Source organism: Triturus cristatus, chromosome 4_1 (genome assembly GCF_964204655.1).
Source record: "Triturus cristatus chromosome 4_1, aTriCri1.1, whole genome shotgun sequence".
NCBI lineage: Eukaryota > Metazoa > Chordata > Amphibia > Caudata > Salamandridae > Triturus > Triturus cristatus.
This window is the reverse complement of record NC_140585.1, coordinates 122,640,842-122,665,037: the sequence shown is the minus strand read 5'-3', so window position 1 is coordinate 122,665,037 and position 24,196 is coordinate 122,640,842. Positions and strand designations below refer to the sequence as shown.

Below are 24,196 nucleotides of genomic sequence, written 5' to 3'. Positions count from 1 at the left end.
TTCTCATGCATGAGTAACCAAGGGAGATACAATTTTTAGGAGTTAGTGCATGTCTAATGCAAGATTAATCACCATATTATGAGAGCCAATGCTATCATCCAGCAAAAAATACTCGTTTTCCCCCAACGTGGATATTCCTCTGCTCTTGTTTTGCAAGGAACTTCACTTTTATACATCCTTCAGAGGAAAGAATGTCAAGTAAAATAAGACGAAATGAAAATGGAAGGTGTGAAATTTTCATTTTGAGATTGCATAAGAAATCAAATTCCTCTCACGTGCTATAGAATACCTAAACACTTTTGATTAAACCACTTTAGTTGTTATAATGACACCAAATTTGAAAGCCATCTGTGACTTTTCTGTTCTTACTCTGCAACAACCATGGCAATTACAAGTTAAAAAGTAAAATGTATGCAAATTTTAGAATGGAGAATGCGGGCATCGATCCCGCTACCTCTCGCATGCTAAGCGAGCGCTCTACCATTTGAGCTAATTCCCCTGTGTGCTCACTCAGCATCACATTTCAAAAGTAACGTTACTGCTGTCCACACTTTATTTTAAGTCTAATTGCCCATAACATGAGTGTTCAGTTCACTCCTAACTGATGCCTTAACTACACCTAGGGGATGTTTTACACTTCAGGTTGGCATGTTTAGTACTTGAATAGGAGTGATATCACTGTATGTTAACCTAGACTCAGGCCCTACCTAATCTTGGAGATACATTTCTCATGAATGAGTAACCAAGGGAGATACAATTTTTAGGAGTTAGTGCATGTCTAATGCAAGATTAATCACCATATTATGAGAGCCAATGCAATCATCCAGCAAAAAATACTCGTTTTCGCCCAACGTGGGGCTCGAACCCACGACCCTGAGATTAAGAGTCTCATGCTCTACCGACTGAGCTAGCCGGGCTCCCACTCAAATATGGTGTGCAGACTCATCATTTTTTATTAAGGAAAACCGTTTCTGGATATTCCTCTGCTCTTGTTTTGCAAGGAACTTCACTTTTATACATCCTTCAGAGGAAAGAATGTCAAGTAAAATAAGACGAAATGAAAATGGAAGGTGTGAAATTTTCATTTTGAGATTGCATAAGAAATCAAATTCCTCTCACGTGCTATAGAATACCTAAACACTTTTGATTAAACCACTTTAGTTGTTATAATGACACCAAATTTGAAAGCCATCTGTGACTTTTCTGTTCTTACTCTGCAACAACCATGGCAATTACAAGTTAAAAAGTAAAATGTATGCAAATTTTAGAATGGAGAATGCGGGCATCGATCCCGCTACCTCTCGCATGCTAAGCGAGCGCTCTACCATTTGAGCTAATTCCCCTGTGTGCTCACTCAGCATCACATTTCAAAAGTAACGTTACTGCTGTCCACACTTTATTTTAAGTCTAATTGCCCATAACATGAGTGTTCAGTTCACTCCTAACTGATGCCTTAACTACACCTAGGTGATGTTTTACACTTCAGGTTGGCATGTTTAGTACTTGAATAGGAGTGATATCACTGTATGTTAACCTAGACTCAGGCCCTACCTAATCTTGGAGATACATTTCTCATGAATGAGTAACCAAGGGAGATACAATTTTTAGGAGTTAGTGCATGTCTAATGCAAGATTAATCACCATATTATGAGAGCCAATGCTATCATCCAGCAAAAAATACTCGTTTTCGCCCAACGTGGGGCTCGAACCCACGACCCTGAGATTAAGAGTCTCATGCTCTACCGACTGAGGTAGCCGGGCTCCCACTTAAATATGGTATGCAGACTCATCATTTTTTATTAAGGAAAACTGTTTCTGGATATTCCTCTGCTCTTGTTTTGCAAGGAACTTCACTTTTATACATCCTTCAGAGGAAAGAATGTCAAGTAAAATAAGACGAAATGAAAATGGAAGGTGTGAAATTTTCATTTTGAGATTGCATAAGAAATCAAATTCCTCTCACGTGCTATAGAATACCTAAACACTTTTGATTAAACCACTTTAGTTGTTATAATGACACCAAATTTGAAAGCCATCTGTGACTTTTCTGTTCTTACTCTGCAACAACCATGGCAATTACAAGTTAAAAAGTAAAATGTATGCAAATTTTAGAATGGAGAATGCGGGCATCGATCCCGCTACCTCTCGCATGCTAAGCGAGCGCTCTACCATTTGAGCTAATTCCCCTGTGTGCTCACTCAGCATCACATTTCAAAAGTAACGTTACTGCTGTCCACACTTTATTTTAAGTCTAATTGCCCATAACATGAGTGTTCAGTTCACTCCTAACTGATGCCTTAACTACACCTAGGGGATGTTTTACACTTCAGGTTGGCATGTTTAGTACTTGAATAGGAGTGATATCACTGTATGTTAACCTAGACTCAGGCCCTACCTAATCTTGGAGATACATTTCTCATGAATGAGTAACCAAGGGAGATACAATTTTTAGGAGTTAGTGCATGTCTAATGCAAGATTAATCACCATATTATGAGAGCCAATGCAATCATCCAGCAAAAAATACTCGTTTTCGCCCAACGTGGGGCTCGAACCCACGACCCTGAGATTAAGAGTCTCATGCTCTACCAACTGAGCTAGCCGGGCTCCCACTCAAATATGGTATGCAGACTCATCATTTTTTATTAAGGAAAACCGTTTCTGGATATTCCTCTGCTCTTGTTTTGCAAGGAACTTCACTTTTATACATCCTTCAAAGGAAAGAATGTCAAGTAAAATAAGACGAAATGAAAATGGAAGGTGTGAAATTTTCATTTTGAGATTGCATAAGAAATCAAATTCCTCTCACGTGCTATAGAATACCTAAACACTTTTGATTAAACCACTTTAGTTGTTATAATGACACCAAATTTGAAAGCCATCTGTGACTTTTCTGTTCTTACTCTGCAACAACCATGGCAATTACAAGTTAAAAAGTAAAATGTATGCAAATTTTAGAATGGAGAATGCAGGCATCGATCCCGCTACCTCTCGCATGCTAAGCGAGCGCTCTACCATTTGAGCTAATTCCCCTGTGTGCTCACTCAGCATCACATTTCAAAAGTAACGTTACTGCTGTCCACACTTTATTTTAAGTCTAATTGCCCATAACATGAGTGTTCAGTTCACTCCTAACTGATGCCTTAACTACACCTAGGGGATGTTTTACACTTCAGGTTGGCATGTTTAGTACTTGAATAGGAGTGATATCACTGTATGTTAACCTATACTCAGGCCCTACCTAATCTTGGAGATACATTTCTCATGAATGAGTAACCAAGGGAGATACAATTTTTAGGAGTTAGTGCATGTCTAATGCAAGATTAATCACCATATTATGAGAGCCAATGCTATCATCCAGCAAAAAATACTCGTTTTCGCCCAACGTGGATATTCCTCTGCTCTTGTTTTGCAAGGAACTTCACTTTTATACATCCTTCAGAGGAAAGAATGTCAAGTAAAATAAGACGAAATGAAAATGGAAGGTGTGAAATTTTCATTTTGAGATTGCATAAGAAATCAAATTCCTCTCACGTGCTATAGAATACCTAAACACTTTTGATTAAACCACTTTAGTTGTTATAATGACACCAAATTTGAAAGCCATCTGTGACTTTTCTGTTCTTACTCTGCAACAACCATGGCAATTACAACTTAAAAAGTAAAATGCATGCAAATTTTAGAATGGAGAATGCGGGCATCGATCCCGCTACCTCTCGCATGCTAAGCGAGCGCTCTACCATTTGAGCTAATTCCCCTGTGTGCTCACTCAGCATCACATTTCAAAAGTAACGTTACTGCTGTCCACACTTTGTTTTAAGTCTAATTGCCCATAACATGAGTGTTCAGTTCACTCCTAACTGATGCCTTAACTACACCTAGGGGCTGTTTTATACTTCAGGTTGGCATGTTTAGTACTTGAATAGGAATGATATCACTGTATGTTAACCTAGACTCAGGCCCTACCTAATCTTGGAGATACATTTCTCATGAATGAGTAACCAAGGGAGATACAATTTTTAGGAGTTAGTGCATGTTTAATGCAAGATTAATCACCATATTATGAGAGCCAATGCAATCATCCAGCAAAAAATACTCGTTTTCGCCCAACGTGGGGCTCGAACCCACGACCCTGAGATTAAGAGTCTCATGCTCTACCGACTGAGCTAGCCGGGCTCCCACTTATATATGGTATGCAGACTCATCATTTTTTATTAAGGAAAACCGTTTCTGGATATTCCTCTGCTCTTGTTTTGCAAGGAACTTCACTTTTATACATCCTTCAGAGGAAAGAATGTCAAGTAAAATAAGACGAAATGAAAATGGAAGGTGTGAAATTTTAATTTTGAGATTGCATAAGAAATCAAATTCCTCTCACGTGCTATAGAATACCTAAACACTTTTGATTAAACCACTTTAGTTGTTATAATGACACCAAATTTGAAAGCCATCTGTGACTTTTCTGTTCTTACTCTGCAACAACCATGGCAATTACAAGTTAAAAAGTAAAATGTATGCAAATTTTAGAATGGAGAATGCGGGCATCGATCCCGCTACCTCTCGCATGCTAAGCGAGCGCTCTACCATTTGAGCTAATTCCCCTGTGTGCTCACTCAGCATCACATTTCAAAAGTAACGTTACTGCTGTCCACACTTTATTTTAAGTCTAATTGCCCATAACATGAGTGTTCAGTTCACTCCTAACTGATGCCTTAACTACACCTAGGGGATGTTTTACACTTCAGGTTGGCATGTTTAGTACTTGAATAGGAGTGATATCACTGTATGTTAACCTAGACTCAGGCCCTACCTAATCTTGGAGATACATTTCTCATGAATGAGTAACCAAGGGAGATACAATTTTTAGGAGTTAGTGCATGTCTAATGCAAGATTAATCACCATATTATGAGAGCCAATGCAATCATCCAGCAAAAAATACTCGTTTTCGCCCAACGTGGGGCTCGAACCCACGACCCTGAGATTAAGAGTCTCATGCTCTACCGACTGAGCTAGCCGGGCTCCCACTTAAATATGGTGTGCAGACTCATCATTTTTTATTAAGGAAAACCGTTTCTGGATATTCCTCTGCTCTTGTTTTGCAAGGAACTTCACTTTTATACATCCTTCAGAGGAAAGAATGTCAAGTAAAATAAGACGAAATGAAAATGGAAGGTGTGAAATTTTCATTTTGAGATTGCATAAGAAATCAAATTCCTCTCACGTGCTATAGAATACCTAAACACTTTTGATTAAACCACTTTAGTTGTTATAATGACACCAAATTTGAAAGCCATCTGTGACTTTTCTGTTCTTACTCTGCAACAACCATGGCAATTACAAGTTAAAAAGTAAAATGTATGCAAATTTTAGAATGGAGAATGCGGGCATCGATCCCGCTACCTCTCGCATGCTAAGCGAGCGCTCTACCATTTGAGCTAATTCCCCTGTGTGCTCACTCAGCATCACATTTCAAAAGTAACGTTACTGCTGTCCACACTTTATTTTAAGTCTAATTGCCCATAACATGAGTGTTCAGTTCACTCCTAACTGATGCCTTAACTACACCTAGGGGATGTTTTACACTTCAGGTTGGCATGTTTAGTACTTGAATAGGAGTGATATCACTGTATGTTAACCTATACTCAGGCCCTACCTAATCTTGGAGATACATTTCTCATGCATGAGTAACCAAGGGAGATACAATTTTTAGGAGTTAGTGCATGTCTAATGCAAGATTAATCACCATATTATGAGAGCCAATGCTATCATCCAGCAAAAAATACTCGTTTTCGCCCAACGTGGATATTCCTCTGCTCTTGTTTTGCAAGGAACTTCACTTTTATACATCCTTCAGAGGAAAGAATGTCAAGTAAAATAAGACGAAATGAAAATGGAAGGTGTGAAATTTTCATTTTGAGATTGCATAAGAAATCAAATTCCTCTCACGTGCTATAGAATACCTAAACACTTTTGATTAAACCACTTTAGTTGTTATAATGACACCAAATTTGAAAGCCATCTGTGACTTTTCTGTTCTTACTCTGCAACAACCATGGCAATTACAAGTTAAAAAGTAAAATGTATGCAAATTTTAGAATGGAGAATGCGGGCATCGATCCCGCTACCTCTCGCATGCTAAGCGAGCGCTCTACCATTTGAGCTAATTCCCCTGTGTGCTCACTCAGCATCACATTTCAAAAGTAACGTTACTGCTGTCCACACTTTATTTTAAGTCTAATTGCCCATAACATGAGTGTTCAGTTCACTCCTAACTGATGCCTTAACTACACCTAGGGGCTGTTTTATACTTCAGGTTGGCATGTTTAGTACTTGAATAGGAGTGATATCACTGTATGTTAACCTAGACTCAGGCCCTACCTAATCTTGGAGATACATTTCTCATGAATGAGTAACCAAGGGAGATACAATTTTTAGGAGTTAGTGCATGTTTAATGCAAGATTAATCACCATATTATGAGAGCCAATGCAATCATCCAGCAAAAAATACTCGTTTTCGCCCAACGTGGGGCTCGAACCCACGACCCTGAGATTAAGAGTCTCATGCTCTACCGACTGAGCTAGCCGGGCTCCCACTTAAATATGGTATGCAGACTCATCATTTTTTATTAAGGAAAACCGTTTCTGGATATTCCTCTGCTCTTGTTTTGCAAGGAACTTCACTTTTATACATCCTTCAGAGGAAAGAATGTCAAGTAAAATAAGACGAAATGAAAATGGAAGGTGTGAAATTTTCATTTTGAGATTGCATAAGAAATCAAATTCCTCTCACGTGCTATAGAATACCTAAACACTTTTGATTAAACCACTTTAGTTGTTATAATGACACCAAATTTGAAAGCCATCTGTGACTTTTCTGTTCTTACTCTGCAACAACCATGGCAATTACAAGTTAAAAAGTAAAATGTATGCAAATTTTAGAATGGAGAATGCGGGCATCGATCCCGCTACCTCTCGCATGCTAAGCGAGCGCTCTACCATTTGAGCTAATTCCCCTGTGTGCTCACTCAGCATCACATTTCAAAAGTAACGTTACTGCTGTCCACACTTTATTTTAAGTCTAATTGCCCATAACATGAGTGTTCAGTTCACTCCTAACTGATGCCTTAACTACACCTAGGGGATGTTTTACACTTCAGGTTGGCATGTTTAGTACTTGAATAGGAGTGATATCACTGTATGTTAACCTAGACTCAGGCCCTACCTAATCTTGGAGATACATTTCTCATGAATGAGTAACCAAGGGAGATACAATTTTTAGGAGTTAGTGCATGTCTAATGCAAGATTAATCACCATATTATGAGAGCCAATGCAATCATCCAGCAAAAAATACTCGTTTTCGCCCAACGTGGGGCTCGAACCCACGACCCTGAGATTAAGAGTCTCATGCTCTACCGACTGAGCTAGCCGGGCTCCCACTCAAATATGGTGTGCAGACTCATCATTTTTTATTAAGGAAAACCGTTTCTGGATATTCCTCTGCTCTTGTTTTGCAAGGAACTTCACTTTTATACATCCTTCAGAGGAAAGAATGTCAAGTAAAATAAGACGAAATGAAAATGGAAGGTGTGAAATTTTCATTTTGAGATTGCATAAGAAATCAAATTCCTCTCACGTGCTATAGAATACCTAAACACTTTTGATTAAACCACTTTAGTTGTTATAATGACACCAAATTTGAAAGCCATCTGTGACTTTTCTGTTCTTACTCTGCAACAACCATGGCAATTACAAGTTAAAAAGTAAAATGTATGCAAATTTTAGAATGGAGAATGCGGGCATCGATCCCGCTACCTCTCGCATGCTAAGCGAGCGCTCTACCATTTGAGCTAATTCCCCTGTGTGCTCACTCAGCATCACATTTCAAAAGTAACGTTACTGCTGTCCACACTTTATTTTAAGTCTAATTGCCCATAACATGAGTGTTCAGTTCACTCCTAACTGATGCCTTAACTACACCTAGGTGATGTTTTACACTTCAGGTTGGCATGTTTAGTACTTGAATAGGAGTGATATCACTGTATGTTAACCTATACTCAGGCCCTACCTAATCTTGGAGATACATTTCTCATGAATGAGTAACCAAGGGAGATACAATTTTTAGGAGTTAGTGCATGTCTAATGCAAGATTAATCACCATATTATGAGAGCCAATGCTATCATCCAGCAAAAAATACTCGTTTTCGCCCAACGTGGATATTCCTCTGCTCTTGTTTTGCAAGGAACTTCACTTTTATACATCCTTCAGAGGAAAGATTGTCAAGTAAAATAAGACGAAATGAAAATGGAAGGTGTGAAATTTTCATTTTGAGATTGCATAAGAAATCAAATTCCTCTCACGTGCTATAGAATACCTAAACACTTTTGATTAAACCACTTTAGTTGTTATAATGACACCAAATTTGAAAGCCATCTGTGACTTTTCTGTTCTTACTCTGCAACAACCATGGCAATTACAAGTTAAAAAGTAAAATGTATGCAAATTTTAGAATGGAGAATGCGGGCATCGATCCCGCTACCTCTCGCATGCTAAGCGAGCGCTCTACCATTTGAGCTAATTCCCCTGTGTGCTCACTCAGCATCACATTTCAAAAGTAACGTTACTGCTGTCCACACTTTATTTTAAGTCTAATTGCCCATAACATGAGTGTTCAGTTCACTCCTAACTGATGCCTTAACTACACCTAGGGGATGTTTTACACTTCAGGTTGGCATGTTTAGTACTTGAATAGGAGTGATATCACTGTATGTTAACCTAGACTCAGGCCCTACCTAATCTTGGAGATACATTTCTCATGAATGAGTAACCAAGGGAGATACAATTTTTAGGAGTTAGTGCATGTCTAATGCAAGATTAATCACCATATTATGAGAGCCAATGCAATCATCCAGCAAAAAATACTCGTTTTCGCCCAACGTGGGGCTCGAACCCACGACCCTGAGATTAAGAGTCTCATGCTCTACCGACTGAGCTAGCCGGGCTCCCACTTAAATATGGTGTGCAGACTCATCATTTTTTATTAAGGAAAACCGTTTCTGGATATTCCTCTGCTCTTGTTTTGCAAGGAACTTCACTTTTATACATCCTTCAGAGGAAAGAATGTCAAGTAAAATAAGACGAAATGAAAATGGAAGGTGTGAAATTTTCATTTTGAGATTGCATAAGAAATCAAATTCCTCTCACGTGCTATAGAATACCTAAACACTTTTGATTAAACCACTTTAGTTGTTATAATGACACCAAATTTGAAAGCCATCTGTGACTTTTCTGTTCTTACTCTGCAACAACCATGGCAATTACAAGTTAAAAAGTAAAATGTATGCAAATTTTAGAATGGAGAATGCGGGCATCGATCCCGCTACCTCTCGCATGCTAAGCGAGCGCTCTACCATTTGAGCTAATTCCCCTGTGTGCTCACTCAGCATCACATTTCAAAAGTAACGTTACTGCTGTCCACACTTTATTTTAAGTCTAATTGCCCATAACATGAGTGTTCAGTTCACTCCTAACTGATGCCTTAACTACACCTAGGGGATGTTTTACACTTCAGGTTGGCATGTTTAGTACTTGAATAGGAGTGATATCACTGTATGTTATCCTATACTCAGGCCCTACCTAATCTTGGAGATACATTTCTCATGCATGAGTAACCAAGGGAGATACAATTTTTAGGAGTTAGTGCATGTCTAATGCAAGATTAATCACCATATTATGAGAGCCAATGCTATCATCCAGCAAAAAATACTCGTTTTCGCCCAACGTGGATATTCCTCTGCTCTTGTTTTGCAAGGAACTTCACTTTTATACATCCTTCAGAGGAAAGAATGTCAAGTAAAATAAGACGAAATGAAAATGGAAGGTGTGAAATTTTCATTTTGAGATTGCATAAGAAATCAAATTCCTCTCACGTGCTATAGAATACCTAAACACTTTTGATTAAACCACTTTAGTTGTTATAATGACACCAAATTTGAAAGCCATCTGTGACTTTTCTGTTCTTACTCTGCAACAACCATGGCAATTACAAGTTAAAAAGTAAAATGTATGCAAATTTTAGAATGGAGAATGCGGGCATCGATCCCGCTACCTCTCGCATGCTAAGCGAGCGCTCTACCATTTGAGCTAATTCCCCTGTGTGCTCACTCAGCATCACATTTCAAAAGTAACGTTACTGCTGTCCACACTTTATTTTAAGTCTAATTGCCCATAACATGAGTGTTCAGTTCACTCCTAACTGATGCCTTAACTACACCTAGGGGCTGTTTTATACTTCAGGTTGGCATGTTTAGTACTTGAATAGGAGTGATATCACTGTATGTTAACCTAGACTCAGGCCCTACCTAATCTTGGAGATACATTTCTCATGAATGAGTAACCAAGGGAGATACAATTTTTAGGAGTTAGTGCATGTTTAATGCAAGATTAATCACCATATTATGAGAGCCAATGCAATCATCCAGCAAAAAATACTCGTTTTCGCCCAACGTGGGGCTCGAACCCACGACCCTGAGATTAAGAGTCTCATGCTCTACCGACTGAGCTAGCCGGGCTCCCACTTATATATGGTATGCAGACTCATCATTTTTTATTAAGGAAAACCGTTTCTGGATATTCCTCTGCTCTTGTTTTGCAAGGAACTTCACTTTTATACATCCTTCAGAGGAAAGAATGTCAAGTAAAATAAGACGAAATGAAAATGGAAGGTGTGAAATTTTCATTTCGAGATTGCATAAGAAATCAAATTCCTCTCACGTGCTATAGAATACCTAAACACTTTTGATTAAACCACTTTAGTTGTTATAATGACACCAAATTTGAAAGCCATCTGTGACTTTTCTGTTCTTACTCTGCAACAACCATGACAATTACAAGTTAAAAAGTAAAATGTATGCAAATTTTAGAATGGAGAATGCGGGCATCGATCCCGCTACCTCTCGCATGCTAAGCGAGCGCTCTACCATTTGAGCTAATTCCCCTGTGTGCTCACTCAGCATCACATTTCAAAAGTAACGTTACTGCTGACACACTTTATTTTAAGTCTAATTGCCCATAACATGAGTGTTCAGTTCACTCCTAACTGATGCCTTAACTACACCTAGGGGATGTTTTACACTTCAGGTTGGCATGTTTAGTACTTGAATAGGAGTGATATCACTGTATGTTAACCTAGACTCAGGCCCTACCTAATCTTGGAGATACATTTCTCATGAATGAGTAACCAAGGGAGATACAATTTTTAGGAGTTAGTGCATGTCTAATGCAAGATTAATCACCATATTATGAGAGCCAATGCAATCATCCAGCAAAAAATACTCGTTTTCGCCCAACGTGGGGCTCGAACCCACGACCCTGAGATTAAGAGTCTCATGCTCTACCGACTGAGCTAGCCGGGCTCCCACTTAAATATGGTGTGCAGAATCATCATTTTTTATTAAGGAAAACCGTTTCTGGATATTCCTCTGCTCTTGTTTTGCAAGGAACTTCACTTTTATACATCCTTCAGAGGAAAGAATGTCAAGTAAAATAAGACGAAATGAAAATGGAAGGTGTGAAATTTTCATTTTGAGATTGCATAAGAAATCAAATTCCTCTCACGTGCTATAGAATACCTAAACACTTTTGATTAAACCTACTTTAGTTGTTATAATGACACCAAATTTGAAAGCCATCTGTGACTTTTCTGTTCTTACTCTGCAACAACCATGGCAATTACAAGTTAAAAAGTAAAATGTATGCAAATTTTAGAATGGAGAATGCGGGCATCGATCCCGCTACCTCTCGCATGCTAAGCGAGCGCTCTACCATTTGAGCTAATTCCCCTGTGTGCTCACTCAGCATCACATTTCAAAAGTAACGTTACTGCTGTCCACACTTTATTTTAAGTCTAATTGCCCATAACATGAGTGTTCAGTTCACTCCTAACTGATGCCTTAACTACACCTAGGTGATGTTTTACACTTCAGGTTGGCATGTTTAGTACTTGAATAGGAGTGATATCACTGTATGTTAACCTAGACTCAGGCCCTACCTAATCTTGGAGATACATTTCTCATGAATGAGTATCCAAGGGAGGTACAATTTTTAGGAGTTAGTGCATGTCTAATGCAAGATTAATCACCATATTATGAGAGCCAATGCTATCATCCAGCAAAAAATACTAATTTTCGCCCAACGTGGGGCTCGAACCCACGACCCTGAGATTAGGAGTCTCATGCTCTACCGACTGAGCTAGCCGGGCTCCCACTTAAATATGGTATGCAGACTCATGATTTTTTATTAAGGAAAACTGTTTCTGGATATTCCTCTGCTCTTGTTTTGCAAGGAACTTCACTTTTATACATCCTTCAGAGGAAAGAATGTCAAGTAAAATAAGACGAAATGAAAATGGAAGGTGTGAAATTTTCATTTTGAGATTGCATAAGAAATCAAATTCCTCTCACGTGCTATAGAATACCTAAACACTTTTGATTAAACCACTTTAGTTGTTATAATGACACCAAATTTGAAAGCCATCTGTGACTTTTCTGTTCTTACTCTGCAACAACCATGGCAATTACAAGTTAAAAAGTAAAATGTATGCAAATTTTAGAATGGAGAATGCGGGCATCGATCCCGCTACCTCTCGCATGCTAAGCGAGCGCTCTACCATTTGAGCTAATTCCCCTGTGTGCTCACTCAGCATCACATTTCAAAAGTAACGTTACTGCTGTCCACACTTTATTTTAAGTCTAATTGCCCATAACATGAGTGTTCAGTTCACTCCTAACTGATGCCTTAACTACACCTAGGTGATGTTTTACACTTCAGGTTGGCATGTTTAGTACTTGAATAGGAGTGATATCACTGTATGTTAACCTAGACTCAGGCCCTACCTAATCTTGGAGATACATTTCTCATGAATGAGTAACCAAGGGAGATACAATTTTTAGGAGTTAGTGCATGTTTAATGCAAGATTAATCACCATATTATGAGAGCCAATGCAATCATCCAGCAAAAAATACTCGTTTTCGCCCAACGTGGGGCTCGAACCCACGACCCTGAGATTAAGAGTCTCATGCTCTACCGACTGAGCTAGCCGGGCTCCCACTCAAATATGGTATGCAGACTCATCATTTTTTATTAAGGAAAACCGTTTCTGGATATTCCTCTGCTCTTGTTTTGCAAGGAACTTCACTTTTATACATCCTTCAGAGGAAAGAATGTCAAGTAAAATAAGACGAAATGAAAATGGAAGGTGTGAAATTTTCATTTTGAGATTGCATAAGAAATCAAATTCCTCTCACGTGCTATAGAATACCTAAACACTTTTGATTAAACCACTTTAGTTGTTATAATGACACCAAATTTGAAAGCCATCTGTGACTTTTCTGTTCTTACTCTGCAACAACCATGGCAATTACAAGTTAAAAAGTAAAATGTATGCAAATTTTAGAATGGAGAATGCGGGCATCGATCCCGCTACCTCTCGCATGCTAAGCGAGCGCTCTACCATTTGAGCTAATTCCCCTGTGTGCTCACTCAGCATCACATTTCAAAAGTAACGTTACTGCTGTCCACACTTTATTTTAAGTCTAATTGCCCATAACATGAGTGTTCAGTTCACTCCTAACTGATGCCTTAACTACACCTAGGGGATGTTTTACACTTCAGGTTGGCATGTTTAGTACTTGAATAGGAGTGATATCACTGTATGTTAACCTAGACTCAGGCCCTACCTAATCTTGGAGATACATTTCTCATGAATGAGTAACCAAGGGAGATACAATTTTTAGGAGTTAGTGCATGTCTAATGCAAGATTAATCACCATATTATGAGAGCCAATGCAATCATCCAGCAAAAAATACTCGTTTTCGCCCAACGTGGGGCTCGAACCCACGACCCTGAGATTAAGAGTCTCATGCTCTACCGACTGAGCTAGCCGGGCTCCCACTCAAATATGGTGTGCAGACTCATCATTTTTTATTAAGGAAAACCGTTTCTGGATATTCCTCTGCTCTTGTTTTGCAAGGAACTTCACTTTTATACATCCTTCAGAGGAAAGAATGTCAAGTAAAATAAGACGAAATGAAAATGGAAGGTGTGAAATTTTCATTTTGAGATTGCATAAGAAATCAAATTCCTCTCACGTGCTATAGAATACCTAAACACTTTTGATTAAACCACTTTAGTTGTTATAATGACACCAAATTTGAAAGCCATCTGTGACTTTTCTGTTCTTACTCTGCAACAACCATGGCAATTACAAGTTAAAAAGTAAAATGTATGCAAATTTTAGAATGGAGAATGCGGGCATCGATCCCGCTACCTCTCGCATGCTAAGCGAGCGCTCTACCATTTGAGCTAATTCCCCTGTGTGCTCACTCAGCATCACATTTCAAAAGTAACGTTACTGCTGTCCACACTTTATTTTAAGTCTAATTGCCCATAACATGAGTGTTCAGTTCACTCCTAACTGATGCCTTAACTACACCTAGGTGATGTTTTACACTTCAGGTTGGCATGTTTAGTACTTGAATAGGAGTGATATCACTGTATGTTAACCTAGACTCAGGCCCTACCTAATCTTGGAGATACATTTCTCATGAATGAGTAACCAAGGGAGATACAATTTTTAGGAGTTAGTGCATGTCTAATGCAAGATTAATCACCATATTATGAGAGCCAATGCAATCATCCAGCAAAAAATACTCGTTTTCGCCCAACGTGGGGCTCGAACCCACGACCCTGAGATTAAGAGTCTCATGCTCTACCGACTGAGCTAGCCGGGCTCCCACTTAAATATGGTGTGCAGAATCATCATTTTTTATTAAGGAAAACCGTTTCTGGATATTCCTCTGCTCTTGTTTTGCAAGGAACTTCACTTTTATACATCCTTCAGAGGAAAGAATGTCAAGTAAAATAAGACGAAATGAAAATGGAAGGTGTGAAATTTTCATTTTGAGATTGCATAAGAAATCAAATTCCTCTCACGTGCTATAGAATACCTAAACACTTTTGATTAAACCTACTTTAGTTGTTATAATGACACCAAATTTGAAAGCCATCTGTGACTTTTCTGTTCTTACTCTGCAACAACCATGGCAATTACAAGTTAAAAAGTAAAATGTATGCAAATTTTAGAATGGAGAATGCGGGCATCGATCCCGCTACCTCTCGCATGCTAAGCGAGCGCTCTACCATTTGAGCTAATTCCCCTGTGTGCTCACTCAGCATCACATTTCAAAAGTAACGTTACTGCTGTCCACACTTTATTTTAAGTCTAATTGCCCATAACATGAGTGTTCAGTTCACTCCTAACTGATGCCTTAACTACACCTAGGTGATGTTTTACACTTCAGGTTGGCATGTTTAGTACTTGAATAGGAGTGATATCACTGTATGTTAACCTAGACTCAGGCCCTACCTAATCTTGGAGATACATTTCTCATGAATGAGTATCCAAGGGAGGTACAATTTTTAGGAGTTAGTGCATGTCTAATGCAAGATTAATCACCATATTATGAGAGCCAATGCTATCATCCAGCAAAAAATACTAATTTTCGCCCAACGTGGGGCTCGAACCCACGACCCTGAGATTAGGAGTCTCATGCTCTACCGACTGAGCTAGCCGGGCTCCCACTTAAATATGGTATGCAGACTCATGATTTTTTATTAAGGAAAACTGTTTCTGGATATTCCTCTGCTCTTGTTTTGCAAGGAACTTCACTTTTATACATCCTTCAGAGGAAAGAATGTCAAGTAAAATAAGACGAAATGAAAATGGAAGGTGTGAAATTTTCATTTTGAGATTGCATAAGAAATCAAATTCCTCTCACGTGCTATAGAATACCTAAACACTTTTGATTAAACCACTTTAGTTGTTATAATGACACCAAATTTGAAAGCCATCTGTGACTTTTCTGTTCTTACTCTGCAACAACCATGGCAATTACAAGTTAAAAAGTAAAATGTATGCAAATTTTAGAATGGAGAATGCGGGCATCGATCCCGCTACCTCTCGCATGCTAAGCGAGCGCTCTACCATTTGAGCTAATTCCCCTGTGTGCTCACTCAGCATCACATTTCAAAAGTAACGTTACTGCTGTCCACACTTTATTTTAAGTCTAATTGCCCATAACATGAGTGTTCAGTTCACTCCTAACTGATGCCTTAACTACACCTAGGTGATGTTTTACACTTCAGGTTGGCATGTTTAGTACTTGAATAGGAGTGATATCACTGTATGTTAACCTAGACTCAGGCCCTACCTAATCTTGGAGATACATTTCTCATGAATGAGTAACCAAGGGAGATACAATTTTTAGGAGTTAGTGCATGTTTAATGCAAGATTAATCACCATATTATGAGAGCCAATGCAATCATCCAGCAAAAAATACTCGTTTTCGCCCAACGTGGGGCTCGAACCCACGACCCTGAGATTAAGAGTCTCATGCTCTACCGACTGAGCTAGCCGGGCTCCCACTCAAATATGGTATGCAGACTCATCATTTTTTATTAAGGAAAACCGTTTCTGGATATTCCTCTGCTCTTGTTTTGCAAGGAACTTCACTTTTATACATCCTTCAGAGGAAAGAATGTCAAGTAAAATAAGACGAAATGAAAATGGAAGGTGTGAAATTTTCATTTTGAGATTGCATAAGAAATCAAATTCCTCTCACGTGCTATAGAATACCTAAACACTTTTGATTAAACCACTTTAGTTGTTATAATGACACCAAATTTGAAAGCCATCTGTGACTTTTCTGTTCTTACTCTGCAACAACCATGGCAATTACAAGTTAAAAAGTAAAATGTATGCAAATTTTAGAATGGAGAATGCGGGCATCGATCCCGCTACCTCTCGCATGCTAAGCGAGCGCTCTACCATTTGAGCTAATTCCCCTGTGTGCTCACTCAGCATCACATTTCAAAAGTAACGTTACTGCTGTCCACACTTTATTTTAAGTCTAATTGCCCATAACATGAGTGTTCAGTTCACTCCTAACTGATGCCTTAACTACACCTAGGGGATGTTTTACACTTCAGGTTGGCATGTTTAGTACTTGAATAGGAGTGATATCACTGTATGTTAACCTAGACTCAGGCCCTACCTAATCTTGGAGATACATTTCTCATGAATGAGTAACCAAGGGAGATACAATTTTTAGGAGTTAGTGCATGTCTAATGCAAGATTAATCACCATATTATGAGAGCCAATGCAATCATCCAGCAAAAAATACTCGTTTTCGCCCAACGTGGGGCTCGAACCCACGACCCTGAGATTAAGAGTCTCATGCTCTACCGACTGAGCTAGCCGGGCTCCCACTCAAATATGGTGTGCAGACTCATCATTTTTTATTAAGGAAAACCGTTTCTGGATATTCCTCTGCTCTTGTTTTGCAAGGAACTTCACTTTTATACATCCTTCAGAGGAAAGAATGTCAAGTAAAATAAGACGAAATGAAAATGGAAGGTGTGAAATTTTCATTTTGAGATTGCATAAGAAATCAAATTCCTCTCACGTGCTATAGAATACCTAAACACTTTTGATTAAACCACTTTAGTTGTTATAATGACACCAAATTTGAAAGCCATCTGTGACTTTTCTGTTCTTACTCTGCAACAACCATGGCAATTACAAGTTAAAAAGTAAAATGTATGCAAATTTTAGAATGGAGAATGCGGGCATCGATCCCGCTACCTCTCGCATGCTAAGCGAGCGCTCTACCATTTGAGCTAATTCCCCTGTGTGCTCACTCAGCATCACATTTCAAAAGTAACGTTACTGCTGTCCACACTTTATTTTAAGTCTAATTGCCCATAACATGAGTGTTCAGTTCACTCCTAACTGATGCCTTAACTACACCTAGGTGATGTTTTACACTTCAGGTTGGCATGTTTAGTACTTGAATAGGAGTGATATCACTGTATGTTAACCTAGACTCAGGCCCTACCTAATCTTGGAGATACATTTCTCATGAATGAGTAACCAAGGGAGATACAATTTTTAGGAGTTAGTGCATGTCTAATGCAAGATTAATCACCATATTATGAGAGCCAATGCAATCATCCAGCAAAAAATACTCGTTTTCGCCCAACGTGGGGCTCGAACCCACGACCCTGAGATTAAGAGTCTCATGCTCTACCGACTGAGCTAGCCGGGCTCCCACTCAAATATGGTATGCAGACTCATCATTTTTATTAAGGAAAACCGTTTCTGGATATTCCTCTGCTCTTGTTTTGCAAGGAACTTCACTTTTATACATCCTTCAGGGGAAAGAATGTCAAGTAAAATAAGACGAAATGAAAATGGAAGGTGTGAAATTTTCATTTTGAGATTGCATAAGAAATCAAATTCCTCTCACGTGCTATAGAATACCTAAACACTTTTGATTAAACCACTTTAGTTGTTATAATGACACCAAATTTGAAAGCCATCTGTGACTTTTCTGTTCTTACTCTGCAACAACCATGGCAATTACAAGTTAAAAAGTAAAATGTATGCAAATTTTAGAATGGAGAATGCAGGCATCGATCCCGCTACCTCTCGCATGCTAAGCGAGCGCTCTACCATTTGAGCTAATTCCCCTGTGTGCTCACTCAGCATCACATTTCAAAAGTAACGTTACTGCTGTCCACACTTTATTTTAAGTCTAATTGCCCATAACATGAGTGTTCAGTTCACTCCTAACTGATGCCTTAACTACACCTAGGGGATGTTTTACACTTCAGGTTGGCATGTTTAGTACTTGAATAGGAGTGATATCACTGTATGTTAACCTATACTCAGGCCCTACCTAATCTTGGAGATACATTTCTCATGAATGAGTAACCAAGGGAGATACAATTTTTAGGAGTTAGTGCATGTCTAATGCAAGATTAATCACCATATTATGAGAGCCAATGCTATCATCCAGCAAAAAATACTCGTTTTCGCCCAACGTGGATATTCCTCTGCTCTTGTTTTGCAAGGAACTTCACTTTTATACATCCTTCAGAGGAAAGATTGTCAAGTAAAATAAGACGAAATGAAAATGGAAGGTGTGAAATTTTCATTTTGAGATTGCATAAGAAATCAAATTCCTCTCACGTGCTATAGAATACCTAAACACTTTTGATTAAACCACTTTAGTTGTTATAATGACACCAAATTTGAAAGCCATCTGTGACTTTTCTGTTCTTACTCTGCAACAACCATGGCAATTACAAGTTAAAAAGTAAAATGTATGCAAATTTTAGAATGGAGAATGCGGGCATCGATCCCGCTACCTCTCGCATGCTAAGCGAGCGCTCTACCATTTGAGCTAATTCCCCTGTGTGCTCACTCAGCATCACATTTCAAAAGTAACGTTACTGCTGTCCACACTTTATTTTAAGTCTAATTGCCCATAACATGAGTGTTCAGTTCACTCCTAACTGATGCCTTAACTACACCTAGGGGATGTTTTACACTTCAGGTTGGCATGTTTAGTACTTGAATAGGAGTGATATCACTGTATGTTAACCTAGACTCAGGCCCTACCTAATCTTGGAGATACATTTCTCATGAATGAGTAACCAAGGGAGATACAATTTTTAGGAGTTAGTGCATGTCTAATGCAAGATTAATCACCATATTATGAGAGCCAATGCAATCATCCAGCAAAAAATACTCGTTTTCGCCCAACGTGGGGCTCGAACCCACGACCCTGAGATTAAGAGTCTCATGCTCTACCGACTGAGCTAGCCGGGCTCCCACTTAAATATGGTGTGCAGACTCATCATTTTTTATTAAGGAAAACCGTTTCTGGATATTCCTCTGCTCTTGTTTTGCAAGGAACTTCACTTTTATACATCCTTCAGAGGAAAGAATGTCAAGTAAAATAAGACGAAATGAAAATGGAAGGTGTGAAATTTTCATTTTGAGATTGCATAAGAAATCAAATTCCTCTCACGTGCTATAGAATACCTAAACACTTTTGATTAAACCACTTTAGTTGTTATAATGACACCAAATTTGAAAGCCATCTGTGACTTTTCTGTTCTTACTCTGCAACAACCATGGCAATTACAAGTTAAAAAGTAAAATGTATGCAAATTTTAGAATGGAGAATGCGGGCATCGATCCCGCTACCTCTCGCATGCTAAGCGAGCGCTCTACCATTTGAGCTAATTCCCCTGTGTGCTCACTCAGCATCACATTTCAAAAGTAACGTTACTGCTGTCCACACTTTATTTTAAGTCTAATTGCCCATAACATGAGTGTTCAGTTCACTCCTAACTGATGCCTTAACTACACCTAGGGGATGTTTTACACTTCAGGTTGGCATGTTTAGTACTTGAATAGGAGTGATATCACTGTATGTTATCCTATACTCAGGCCCTACCTAATCTTGGAGATACATTTCTCATGCATGAGTAACCAAGGGAGATACAATTTTTAGGAGTTAGTGCATGTCTAATGCAAGATTAATCACCATATTATGAGAGCCAATGCTATCATCCAGCAAAAAATACTCGTTTTCGCCCAACGTGGATATTCCTCTGCTCTTGTTTTGCAAGGAACTTCACTTTTATACATCCTTCAGAGGAAAGAATGTCAAGTAAAATAAGACGAAATGAAAATGGAAGGTGTGAAATTTTCATTTTGAGATTGCATAAGAAATCAAATTCCTCTCACGTGCTATAGAATACCTAAACACTTTTGATTAAACCACTTTAGTTGTTATAATGACACCAAATTTGAAAGCCATCTGTGACTTTTCTGTTCTTACTCTGCAACAACCATGGCAATTACAAGTTAAAAAGTAAAATGTATGCAAATTTTAGAATGGAGAATGCGGGCATCGATCCCGCTACCTCTCGCATGCTAAGCGAGCGCTCTACCATTTGAGCTAATTCCCCTGTGTGCTCACTCAGCATCACATTTCAAAAGTAACGTTACTGCTGTCCACACTTTATTTTAAGTCTAATTGCCCATAACATGAGTGTTCAGTTCACTCCTAACTGATGCCTTAACTACACCTAGGGGCTGTTTTATACTTCAGGTTGGCATGTTTAGTACTTGAATAGGAGTGATATCACTGTATGTTAACCTAGACTCAGGCCCTACCTAATCTTGGAGATACATTTCTCATGAATGAGTAACCAAGGGAGATACAATTTTTAGGAGTTAGTGCATGTTTAATGCAAGATTAATCACCATATTATGAGAGCCAATGCAATCATCCAGCAAAAAATACTCGTTTTCGCCCAACGTGGGGCTCGAACCCACGACCCTGAGATTAAGAGTCTCATGCTCTACCGACTGAGCTAGCCGGGCTCCCACTTATATATGGTATGCAGACTCATCATTTTTTATTAAGGAAAACCGTTTCTGGATATTCCTCTGCTCTTGTTTTGCAAGGAACTTCACTTTTATACATCCTTCAGAGGAAAGAATGTCAAGTAAAATAAGACGAAATGAAAATGGAAGGTGTGAAATTTTCATTTTGAGATTGCATAAGAAATCAAATTCCTCTCACGTGCTATAGAATACCTAAACACTTTTGATTAAACCACTTTAGTTGTTATAATGACACCAAATTTGAAAGCCATCTGTGACTTTTCTGTTCTTACTCTGCAACAACCATGACAATTACAAGTTAAAAAGTAAAATGTATGCAAATTTTAGAATGGAGAATGCGGGCATCGATCCCGCTACCTCTCGCATGCTAAGCGAGCGCTCTACCATTTGAGCTAATTCCCCTGTGTGCTCACTCAGCATCACATTTCAAAAGTAACGTTACTGCTGACACACTTTATTTTAAGTCTAATTGCCCATAACATGAGTGTTCAGTTCACTCCTAACTGATGCCTTAACTACACCTAGGGGATGTTTTACACTTCAGGTTGGCATGTTTAGTACTTGAATAGGAGTGATATCACTGTATGTTAACCTAGACTCAGGCCCTACCTAATCTTGGAGATACATTTCTCATGAATGAGTAACCAAGGGAGATACAATTTTTAGGAGTTAGTGCATGTCTAATGCAAGATTAATCACCATATTATGAGAGCCAATGCAATCATCCAGCAAAAAATACTCGTTTTCGCCCAACGTGGGGCTCGAACCCACGACCCTGAGATTAAGAGTCTCATGCTCTACCGACTGAGCTAGCCGGGCTCCCACTTAAATATGGTGTGCAGAATCATCATTTTTTATTAAGGAAAACCGTTTCTGGATATTCCTCTGCTCTTGTTTTGCAAGGAACTTCACTTTTATACATCCTTCAGAGGAAAGAATGTCAAGTAAAATAAGACGAAATGAAAATGGAAGGTGTGAAATTTTCATTTTGAGATTGCATAAGAAATCAAATTCCTCTCACGTGCTATAGAATACCTAAACACTTTTGATTAAACCTACTTTAGTTGTTATAATGACACCAAATTTGAAAGCCATCTGTGACTTTTCTGTTCTTACTCTGCAACAACCATGGCAATTACAAGTTAAAAAGTAAAATGTATGCAAATTTTAGAATGGAGAATGCGGGCATCGATCCCGCTACCTCTCGCATGCTAAGCGAGCGCTCTACCATTTGAGCTAATTCCCCTGTGTGCTCACTCAGCATCACATTTCAAAAGTAACGTTACTGCTGTCCACACTTTATTTTAAGTCTAATTGCCCATAACATGAGTGTTCAGTTCACTCCTAACTGATGCCTTAACTACACCTAGGTGATGTTTTACACTTCAGGTTGGCATGTTTAGTACTTGAATAGGAGTGATATCACTGTATGTTAACCTAGACTCAGGCCCTACCTAATCTTGGAGATACATTTCTCATGAATGAGTATCCAAGGGAGGTACAATTTTTAGGAGTTAGTGCATGTCTAATGCAAGATTAATCACCATATTATGAGAGCCAATGCTATCATCCAGCAAAAAATACTAATTTTCGCCCAATGTGGGGCTCGAACCCACGACCCTGAGATTAGGAGTCTCATGCTCTACCGACTGAGCTAGCCGGGCTCCCACTTAAATATGGTATGCAGACTCATGATTTTTTATTAAGGAAAACTGTTTCTGGATATTCCTCTGCTCTTGTTTTGCAAGGAACTTCACTTTTATACATCCTTCAGAGGAAAGAATGTCAAGTAAAATAAGACGAAATGAAAATGGAAGGTGTGAAATTTTCATTTTGAGATTGCATAAGAAATCAAATTCCTCTCACGTGCTATAGAATACCTAAACACTTTTGATTAAACCACTTTAGTTGTTATAATGACACCAAATTTGAAAGCCATCTGTGACTTTTCTGTTCTTACTCTGCAACAACCATGGCAATTACAAGTTAAAAAGTAAAATGTATGCAAATTTTAGAATGGAGAATGCGGGCATCGATCCCGCTACCTCTCGCATGCTAAGCGAGCGCTCTACCATTTGAGCTAATTCCCCTGTGTGCTCACTCAGCATCACATTTCAAAAGTAACGTTACTGCTGTCCACACTTTATTTTAAGTCTAATTGCCCATAACATGAGTGTTCAGTTCACTCCTAACTGATGCCTTAACTACACCTAGGTGATGTTTTACACTTCAGGTTGGCATGTTTAGTACTTGAATAGGAGTGATATCACTGTATGTTAACCTAGACTCAGGCCCTACCTAATCTTGGAGATACATTTCTCATGAATGAGTAACCAAGGGAGATACAATTTTTAGGAGTTAGTGCATGTTTAATGCAAGATTAATCACCATATTATGAGAGCCAATGCAATCATCCAGCAAAAAATACTCGTTTTCGCCCAACGTGGGGCTCGAACCCACGACCCTGAGATTAAGAGTCTCATGCTCTACCGACTGAGCTAGCCGGGCTCCCACTCAAATATGGTATGCAGACTCATCATTTTTTATTAAGGAAAACCGTTTCTGGATATTCCTCTGCTCTTGTTTTGCAAGGAACTTCACTTTTATACATCCTTCAGGGGAAAGAATGTCAAGTAAAATAAGACGAAATGAAAATGGAAGGAGTGAAATTTTCATTTTGAGATTGCATAAGAAATCAAATTCCTCTCACGTGCTATAGAATACCTAAACACTTTTGATTAAACCACTTTAGTTGTTATAATGACACCAAATTTGAAAGCCATCTGTGACTTTTCTGTTCTTACTCTGCAACAACCATGGCAATTACAAGTTAAAAAGTAAAATGTATGCAAATTTTAGAATGGAGAAT

At 38.7% G+C, this 24,196-nt stretch overlaps 49 non-coding genes across 49 annotated transcripts; all 49 read right to left on the bottom strand.

Annotated features, from left to right (window-relative positions):
- Positions 1-426: 426 nt before the first annotated feature.
- On the bottom strand, positions 427-499 carry TRNAA-AGC (transfer RNA alanine (anticodon AGC)). Its single transcript has one exon. It is a non-coding gene; the product is annotated as a tRNA-Ala (tRNA).
- Positions 500-844: 345 nt separating this feature from the next.
- TRNAK-CUU (transfer RNA lysine (anticodon CUU)) lies at positions 845-917 on the bottom strand. The gene has a single exon. It is a non-coding gene; the product is annotated as a tRNA-Lys (tRNA).
- Positions 918-1,270: 353 nt separating this feature from the next.
- Positions 1,271-1,343, bottom strand: TRNAA-AGC (transfer RNA alanine (anticodon AGC)). Its single transcript has one exon. It is a non-coding gene; the product is annotated as a tRNA-Ala (tRNA).
- Positions 1,344-2,114: 771 nt separating this feature from the next.
- TRNAA-AGC (transfer RNA alanine (anticodon AGC)) lies at positions 2,115-2,187 on the bottom strand. The gene has a single exon. It is a non-coding gene; the product is annotated as a tRNA-Ala (tRNA).
- A 345-nt stretch (positions 2,188-2,532) lies between these two features.
- TRNAK-CUU (transfer RNA lysine (anticodon CUU)) lies at positions 2,533-2,605 on the bottom strand. Its single transcript has one exon. It is a non-coding gene; the product is annotated as a tRNA-Lys (tRNA).
- Positions 2,606-3,683: 1,078 nt separating this feature from the next.
- Positions 3,684-3,756, bottom strand: TRNAA-AGC (transfer RNA alanine (anticodon AGC)). Its single transcript has one exon. It is a non-coding gene; the product is annotated as a tRNA-Ala (tRNA).
- A 345-nt stretch (positions 3,757-4,101) lies between these two features.
- TRNAK-CUU (transfer RNA lysine (anticodon CUU)) lies at positions 4,102-4,174 on the bottom strand. Its single transcript has one exon. It is a non-coding gene; the product is annotated as a tRNA-Lys (tRNA).
- Positions 4,175-4,527: 353 nt separating this feature from the next.
- TRNAA-AGC (transfer RNA alanine (anticodon AGC)) lies at positions 4,528-4,600 on the bottom strand. Its single transcript has one exon. It is a non-coding gene; the product is annotated as a tRNA-Ala (tRNA).
- Positions 4,601-4,945: 345 nt separating this feature from the next.
- TRNAK-CUU (transfer RNA lysine (anticodon CUU)) lies at positions 4,946-5,018 on the bottom strand. Its single transcript has one exon. It is a non-coding gene; the product is annotated as a tRNA-Lys (tRNA).
- A 353-nt stretch (positions 5,019-5,371) lies between these two features.
- Positions 5,372-5,444, bottom strand: TRNAA-AGC (transfer RNA alanine (anticodon AGC)). The gene has a single exon. It is a non-coding gene; the product is annotated as a tRNA-Ala (tRNA).
- A 652-nt stretch (positions 5,445-6,096) lies between these two features.
- On the bottom strand, positions 6,097-6,169 carry TRNAA-AGC (transfer RNA alanine (anticodon AGC)). Its single transcript has one exon. It is a non-coding gene; the product is annotated as a tRNA-Ala (tRNA).
- Positions 6,170-6,514: 345 nt separating this feature from the next.
- Positions 6,515-6,587, bottom strand: TRNAK-CUU (transfer RNA lysine (anticodon CUU)). The gene has a single exon. It is a non-coding gene; the product is annotated as a tRNA-Lys (tRNA).
- Positions 6,588-6,940: 353 nt separating this feature from the next.
- On the bottom strand, positions 6,941-7,013 carry TRNAA-AGC (transfer RNA alanine (anticodon AGC)). Its single transcript has one exon. It is a non-coding gene; the product is annotated as a tRNA-Ala (tRNA).
- A 345-nt stretch (positions 7,014-7,358) lies between these two features.
- On the bottom strand, positions 7,359-7,431 carry TRNAK-CUU (transfer RNA lysine (anticodon CUU)). The gene has a single exon. It is a non-coding gene; the product is annotated as a tRNA-Lys (tRNA).
- A 353-nt stretch (positions 7,432-7,784) lies between these two features.
- On the bottom strand, positions 7,785-7,857 carry TRNAA-AGC (transfer RNA alanine (anticodon AGC)). The gene has a single exon. It is a non-coding gene; the product is annotated as a tRNA-Ala (tRNA).
- A 652-nt stretch (positions 7,858-8,509) lies between these two features.
- TRNAA-AGC (transfer RNA alanine (anticodon AGC)) lies at positions 8,510-8,582 on the bottom strand. The gene has a single exon. It is a non-coding gene; the product is annotated as a tRNA-Ala (tRNA).
- Positions 8,583-8,927: 345 nt separating this feature from the next.
- TRNAK-CUU (transfer RNA lysine (anticodon CUU)) lies at positions 8,928-9,000 on the bottom strand. Its single transcript has one exon. It is a non-coding gene; the product is annotated as a tRNA-Lys (tRNA).
- Positions 9,001-9,353: 353 nt separating this feature from the next.
- Positions 9,354-9,426, bottom strand: TRNAA-AGC (transfer RNA alanine (anticodon AGC)). Its single transcript has one exon. It is a non-coding gene; the product is annotated as a tRNA-Ala (tRNA).
- Positions 9,427-10,078: 652 nt separating this feature from the next.
- On the bottom strand, positions 10,079-10,151 carry TRNAA-AGC (transfer RNA alanine (anticodon AGC)). The gene has a single exon. It is a non-coding gene; the product is annotated as a tRNA-Ala (tRNA).
- A 345-nt stretch (positions 10,152-10,496) lies between these two features.
- On the bottom strand, positions 10,497-10,569 carry TRNAK-CUU (transfer RNA lysine (anticodon CUU)). The gene has a single exon. It is a non-coding gene; the product is annotated as a tRNA-Lys (tRNA).
- A 353-nt stretch (positions 10,570-10,922) lies between these two features.
- TRNAA-AGC (transfer RNA alanine (anticodon AGC)) lies at positions 10,923-10,995 on the bottom strand. The gene has a single exon. It is a non-coding gene; the product is annotated as a tRNA-Ala (tRNA).
- A 344-nt stretch (positions 10,996-11,339) lies between these two features.
- Positions 11,340-11,412, bottom strand: TRNAK-CUU (transfer RNA lysine (anticodon CUU)). The gene has a single exon. It is a non-coding gene; the product is annotated as a tRNA-Lys (tRNA).
- A 354-nt stretch (positions 11,413-11,766) lies between these two features.
- TRNAA-AGC (transfer RNA alanine (anticodon AGC)) lies at positions 11,767-11,839 on the bottom strand. The gene has a single exon. It is a non-coding gene; the product is annotated as a tRNA-Ala (tRNA).
- A 345-nt stretch (positions 11,840-12,184) lies between these two features.
- TRNAR-CCU (transfer RNA arginine (anticodon CCU)) lies at positions 12,185-12,257 on the bottom strand. The gene has a single exon. It is a non-coding gene; the product is annotated as a tRNA-Arg (tRNA).
- A 353-nt stretch (positions 12,258-12,610) lies between these two features.
- TRNAA-AGC (transfer RNA alanine (anticodon AGC)) lies at positions 12,611-12,683 on the bottom strand. Its single transcript has one exon. It is a non-coding gene; the product is annotated as a tRNA-Ala (tRNA).
- A 345-nt stretch (positions 12,684-13,028) lies between these two features.
- On the bottom strand, positions 13,029-13,101 carry TRNAK-CUU (transfer RNA lysine (anticodon CUU)). The gene has a single exon. It is a non-coding gene; the product is annotated as a tRNA-Lys (tRNA).
- Positions 13,102-13,454: 353 nt separating this feature from the next.
- Positions 13,455-13,527, bottom strand: TRNAA-AGC (transfer RNA alanine (anticodon AGC)). Its single transcript has one exon. It is a non-coding gene; the product is annotated as a tRNA-Ala (tRNA).
- A 345-nt stretch (positions 13,528-13,872) lies between these two features.
- Positions 13,873-13,945, bottom strand: TRNAK-CUU (transfer RNA lysine (anticodon CUU)). The gene has a single exon. It is a non-coding gene; the product is annotated as a tRNA-Lys (tRNA).
- Positions 13,946-14,298: 353 nt separating this feature from the next.
- On the bottom strand, positions 14,299-14,371 carry TRNAA-AGC (transfer RNA alanine (anticodon AGC)). The gene has a single exon. It is a non-coding gene; the product is annotated as a tRNA-Ala (tRNA).
- A 345-nt stretch (positions 14,372-14,716) lies between these two features.
- On the bottom strand, positions 14,717-14,789 carry TRNAK-CUU (transfer RNA lysine (anticodon CUU)). The gene has a single exon. It is a non-coding gene; the product is annotated as a tRNA-Lys (tRNA).
- Positions 14,790-15,143: 354 nt separating this feature from the next.
- On the bottom strand, positions 15,144-15,216 carry TRNAA-AGC (transfer RNA alanine (anticodon AGC)). The gene has a single exon. It is a non-coding gene; the product is annotated as a tRNA-Ala (tRNA).
- A 345-nt stretch (positions 15,217-15,561) lies between these two features.
- TRNAR-CCU (transfer RNA arginine (anticodon CCU)) lies at positions 15,562-15,634 on the bottom strand. Its single transcript has one exon. It is a non-coding gene; the product is annotated as a tRNA-Arg (tRNA).
- A 353-nt stretch (positions 15,635-15,987) lies between these two features.
- TRNAA-AGC (transfer RNA alanine (anticodon AGC)) lies at positions 15,988-16,060 on the bottom strand. Its single transcript has one exon. It is a non-coding gene; the product is annotated as a tRNA-Ala (tRNA).
- A 345-nt stretch (positions 16,061-16,405) lies between these two features.
- TRNAK-CUU (transfer RNA lysine (anticodon CUU)) lies at positions 16,406-16,478 on the bottom strand. The gene has a single exon. It is a non-coding gene; the product is annotated as a tRNA-Lys (tRNA).
- A 353-nt stretch (positions 16,479-16,831) lies between these two features.
- On the bottom strand, positions 16,832-16,904 carry TRNAA-AGC (transfer RNA alanine (anticodon AGC)). Its single transcript has one exon. It is a non-coding gene; the product is annotated as a tRNA-Ala (tRNA).
- A 345-nt stretch (positions 16,905-17,249) lies between these two features.
- TRNAK-CUU (transfer RNA lysine (anticodon CUU)) lies at positions 17,250-17,322 on the bottom strand. Its single transcript has one exon. It is a non-coding gene; the product is annotated as a tRNA-Lys (tRNA).
- Positions 17,323-17,675: 353 nt separating this feature from the next.
- Positions 17,676-17,748, bottom strand: TRNAA-AGC (transfer RNA alanine (anticodon AGC)). The gene has a single exon. It is a non-coding gene; the product is annotated as a tRNA-Ala (tRNA).
- Positions 17,749-18,093: 345 nt separating this feature from the next.
- TRNAK-CUU (transfer RNA lysine (anticodon CUU)) lies at positions 18,094-18,166 on the bottom strand. Its single transcript has one exon. It is a non-coding gene; the product is annotated as a tRNA-Lys (tRNA).
- Positions 18,167-19,243: 1,077 nt separating this feature from the next.
- TRNAA-AGC (transfer RNA alanine (anticodon AGC)) lies at positions 19,244-19,316 on the bottom strand. The gene has a single exon. It is a non-coding gene; the product is annotated as a tRNA-Ala (tRNA).
- Positions 19,317-19,661: 345 nt separating this feature from the next.
- Positions 19,662-19,734, bottom strand: TRNAK-CUU (transfer RNA lysine (anticodon CUU)). Its single transcript has one exon. It is a non-coding gene; the product is annotated as a tRNA-Lys (tRNA).
- Positions 19,735-20,087: 353 nt separating this feature from the next.
- TRNAA-AGC (transfer RNA alanine (anticodon AGC)) lies at positions 20,088-20,160 on the bottom strand. Its single transcript has one exon. It is a non-coding gene; the product is annotated as a tRNA-Ala (tRNA).
- Positions 20,161-20,812: 652 nt separating this feature from the next.
- Positions 20,813-20,885, bottom strand: TRNAA-AGC (transfer RNA alanine (anticodon AGC)). The gene has a single exon. It is a non-coding gene; the product is annotated as a tRNA-Ala (tRNA).
- Positions 20,886-21,230: 345 nt separating this feature from the next.
- On the bottom strand, positions 21,231-21,303 carry TRNAK-CUU (transfer RNA lysine (anticodon CUU)). Its single transcript has one exon. It is a non-coding gene; the product is annotated as a tRNA-Lys (tRNA).
- Positions 21,304-21,656: 353 nt separating this feature from the next.
- On the bottom strand, positions 21,657-21,729 carry TRNAA-AGC (transfer RNA alanine (anticodon AGC)). Its single transcript has one exon. It is a non-coding gene; the product is annotated as a tRNA-Ala (tRNA).
- Positions 21,730-22,073: 344 nt separating this feature from the next.
- On the bottom strand, positions 22,074-22,146 carry TRNAK-CUU (transfer RNA lysine (anticodon CUU)). Its single transcript has one exon. It is a non-coding gene; the product is annotated as a tRNA-Lys (tRNA).
- A 354-nt stretch (positions 22,147-22,500) lies between these two features.
- Positions 22,501-22,573, bottom strand: TRNAA-AGC (transfer RNA alanine (anticodon AGC)). Its single transcript has one exon. It is a non-coding gene; the product is annotated as a tRNA-Ala (tRNA).
- Positions 22,574-22,918: 345 nt separating this feature from the next.
- TRNAR-CCU (transfer RNA arginine (anticodon CCU)) lies at positions 22,919-22,991 on the bottom strand. Its single transcript has one exon. It is a non-coding gene; the product is annotated as a tRNA-Arg (tRNA).
- A 353-nt stretch (positions 22,992-23,344) lies between these two features.
- Positions 23,345-23,417, bottom strand: TRNAA-AGC (transfer RNA alanine (anticodon AGC)). Its single transcript has one exon. It is a non-coding gene; the product is annotated as a tRNA-Ala (tRNA).
- Positions 23,418-23,762: 345 nt separating this feature from the next.
- Positions 23,763-23,835, bottom strand: TRNAK-CUU (transfer RNA lysine (anticodon CUU)). The gene has a single exon. It is a non-coding gene; the product is annotated as a tRNA-Lys (tRNA).
- Between the last annotated feature and the right edge of the window lie 361 nt (positions 23,836-24,196).